Source organism: Nannospalax galili, unplaced genomic scaffold (genome assembly GCF_000622305.1).
Source record: "Nannospalax galili isolate Female #2095 unplaced genomic scaffold, S.galili_v1.0 scaffold687, whole genome shotgun sequence".
NCBI classification, from domain to species: domain Eukaryota; kingdom Metazoa; phylum Chordata; class Mammalia; order Rodentia; family Spalacidae; genus Nannospalax; species Nannospalax galili.
This window is the reverse complement of record NW_008357456.1, coordinates 1,459,048-1,462,985: the sequence shown is the minus strand read 5'-3', so window position 1 is coordinate 1,462,985 and position 3,938 is coordinate 1,459,048. Positions and strand designations below refer to the sequence as shown.

The 3,938-nt window shown below is 46.1% G+C and overlaps 1 pseudogene; it reads left to right on the top strand.

Moving 5' to 3' along the window:
• Window positions 1-781: 781 nt before the first annotated feature.
• On the top strand, window positions 782-879 carry LOC115067948 (annotated as a pseudogene).
• The last annotated feature ends 3,059 nt before the right edge of the window (window positions 880-3,938 follow it).

The window sequence follows — 3,938 nt, the reverse complement described above, 5'->3', positions numbered from 1 at the left end:
CAAACACAGAGCCACCCAGATTGAAGAGGGATAGCAAGTTCACATAACATCTACACTAAACCTTGTAAACTGGGACACACATACACACACACACACACACACACACACACACACACACAAAACTGGTGTGATGTATGTGCTGATGACAATCAGCTGTTTATGAATGGATGCTCATAGTTTAAAGGAATTTCCATATGTAGGAGAAGAAAGAGCTACTTGTTATCTACTTTTTGACCCCCCAAATGCCTCCCCTTAAATGGCAAGCTCTAGATTTGCTGGAGCATGATGTCTATTACCAAGTATCCACCCAGAAGACCTGCAGGGAGGCTTGTGAGGCAGGATATCCAAGAGCTCTTTCCTCCCCTGTGCTAAGGCTCAAAGGTGGTCCTTAGGGGATGGAGAGATGGCTCAGTGGTTAAGAGCACTGGCCGCTCTTACAGAGGACCTAGCTTCAGTTCCTCGCACCCACATGGTGGTTAACAACCATTCATAACTCCAGTCCCAGGGGAATCTAACACTCTCTTTTGACCTCTGCAGGCATTGCACCACACAGGTGCACTTACTTACGGGCAGGCAGCACATATAAAATAAAATAAAAATAATTTTTTAAAAGTGCTCCCTAGTTGGGCATGGTGGCACACGCCTTTAATCCCAGCACTCAGGAGGCAGAGACAGACAGATCTCTGTGAGTTCAAGGCCAGCCTGGTCTACATAGTGAGTTACAAGCCAACTGGGGCTACAGGGAGACCCTGTTTCAAAAAGAAGAAAAAAGTGGTCCCTAGTGCTTGCTTCAGCAGCACGTACACTAAAATTGGAACGGGATTAGCATGGCTCCTGCACAAAGGTGACATGCCAATTCATGAAGCTTTCCACATTGTTTTTCGTCCTCCATGTCTTCCTTCTGCACTGAGGTGTCCCTCACTCGGGGCCACTTTCCCATGGATGACAGGGCTCTGAGTAATTCTTGATGAATCATCTGTATCTCCAGCTTGATTTTACTGTAATAGCCAGCAGACAGATGGATCAGAGGTCAGTGCTGGGTCACCTGGGGAGAGACTAATATTGCACCTCTGGTGGGCTCATAGCTAGGAGGAGGTGCCTTTCTTGGGGGAGCCTAGATTATGGAGTGGAGAATGTCTTGAGTGCAAGTTGTCCACAGTTTCCTCTGCCTCCTGCATTCACTCAAGGAGTTCTGTCAAAGAAGGGAAAGCACTCAGACCCAGAAACAGCTTTGATGGATTACTGGACAAATAAAATGATAGCTATAAAAATGTCTATCTCCTAATGTCCAGAACCCATGAATGTATGTAGCTCTATATCATGAAAGTGACTTTTATAAATGTGATTTGGTTAAGGATTTTGAAATAGAGAGCTTATCCTGAGTCACCTGGGTATGCACAGTGTAACAGGGCCCTGATGAAAGGGAGGCAGGAGGCGAGAGTGAGCAGCAGGGGCAGTTAACACCAGTAAGAGGTCAGAGTTATCTGAGCACAACCAAAGAAGCTCCAGAAGCTTGAAGAGGTGAGGAATAGATTCTCTGTTAGAGCCTCCAGGTAACACTGCTGGTGCTTTGATTTTAGCCACAAATGTGTGAAGAGATGCCAGAAGACTGGCAATCTTGGTGGCTGGAGAGATGGCTCAGCAGTTAAGAGAGCTTGCTGCTCTTGTGGAGGACCAGAGTTCAGTTCCACAGCTCACAGAGTATCCTATAATTCCACCTCCAGACCATCCAATGCCCTTCTCTGGACTCCATAGGCACCTGCACTCATACACAATACACACACACACACACACACACACACACACACACACGTGCATACACACACGCATATGAACACACATGTGTGTGCACACACACATAAATAAAAACAAAATAAATCTTTAGAAATGAAAGTTGGTAATTGTGGCAGCTGGGTGGATTTGCATACTAAGGTTCACTGGAGTATTCTTTTCACATTATGTATGTTTTCAACAACTGAGCAATATGAAAGAGAACTGTGACCTTGGGGACCAGGACATAGGATAAGGAGGCACTAGAGAGGGTTCTCTCCTTGGAGCATGCCTGTCATTGGTCTAGAGTCTCAAATCAGCCTCTGTGAGCATTTCTGAGTCTGAGGAAGATGGATGAGGCCAGTCACACGTGCCTGGCCAACATGCCAGGAGCAAAGCATCTCCAGCTTGCTTGAGGCAGTCCAGCTGCATCCATCATCACCTCCATCTGACACCAGTGGTGAGAGGCCATGTGCTGCAAAGAAGATAGACAGAATGGAGTGAGATATAGCCCAGGGCCCAAATCCCTCAGGCTCCGACAACACAGCTGCTTTCTCTCCTCAGTTCCAGAGACCAAAATTTCTTCTCCCTTTAAAACTCTGAATAAACCAGGGAGAGGCAGGGAGTTCAGGTATGAGGGCAGACAGCAGCAGGGTAGCAGCTGAGGGTTGTCAGCTGAATTTGTATGCTAGCAAAACAGGCATGTGCTTCCTCTAACACAGAGAGATGCTAGCGACAGCCCCCTGCTTCCTCAGGCCTTGAGAGTGAATCCAAATAGGGAACAAGTGAGATGATTCAGCAACTCTGAGCCTGGCAGAGCACATGGTATCTTCTGTCTGTTAACTGAGCCCTGATGCCCAGTTTACAGGATTTCAGTGAGCAGCAAAAGACCTAGACACCCTTCGGCTCCTCTGAATAACTCAAGCTTTTTTTGTTCAGCTCCGAGATCATTCTCCAACAAGGGCCAAGGTGTCCTGCTTAGATACTCAGAGTTAATGGTTACCACGGGGCTGTACTGGCTATGGTCTTGGACTATTCAAAACCCCCCAGGACCCAAACCTGCCTGACCAGTTAACCCAGGGTGGGTTAAGTTCCTCCAGGAGATTCCAAATATGCTTCAGGATGGGGCCACCTAGCTACAGTCATTTAGGCCTCTGCCAATATGTCCCTTCCCAGAAAGACTTGCCCAACCAGCCCCTTAAAAGCCTATTTGTAACCAAGTGCTGTGGACAGAGAACAGAAACATTTTTGTTGCCTAGCTGCTCCTTTCTGAATCTCTATAATTCCAGAAAGATCTGTATGAGTTTGACTTAATTATCTGCTTTGCCCCCTACTCTGTAACCCAAGTACCCACAACCTTGTCTGACCCATAGAAAGCATTCACTGAACTGTTGCTGAATGGTTAACTATATTATACAGCTAGAGACAAATTTTGTACATTTTATGATCCATTCACAGGCTTGAGATGAATTAATAATGTCTGAAAACTTTCAGAGAGAAAGAGGGTGTATCAAAGAGGACTGGCCCTAACTGAAGGCTTTGGGGGGAAAAGCCTTCTCTTAGGGGCTCCTTGAGTCCTTCAAAATTACCTGCAGCTCGCCTTACAGAGCACAGTCTCTAGCGCCATCTGTTGGACAGAAGATAAAACTAGGTTTAAATTTATTTATTTTTAAGTGTATGGGTGTTTTGCCTTCCTGTATGTGAGTATATCATTTACATGTAATGCCCATGGAGGCCAGAAGAGAGCATCAGATCCCCTGAAATGAGTTACAGATGGTTAGTCACCATATGGGTGCTGAGAACAGAAACTTGGTCTTCTGCAAGAGCAGCCAGCTCTCTTAAACGGTGGTTGTCTCTCCAACCCCTGTAACTTGGTTTATTCTAAAATTCTCCTTAGGCCTGCTTCTAAGGATCAACTCTTGCTTTGGAAAGAGAGGCAGGCAAGTCTCATGGAAGACATGTCTAGTCGCTTGGGTACACGTGTCTGTGTGTGCATATGTGTGTGGGTGAGACAGAATGCCAATGGGACTTCACCTGACCCACAAATGTAAAACCAAATCCCACTGCTGTAGGGTTGATCTGAGTAGAAAAGATTCTTTGGGTTCCCAGCCAGAGAAATCAGCTCTGAGAATCTTTAAACAATGCTAACAAGTGAAAAATACCAAACC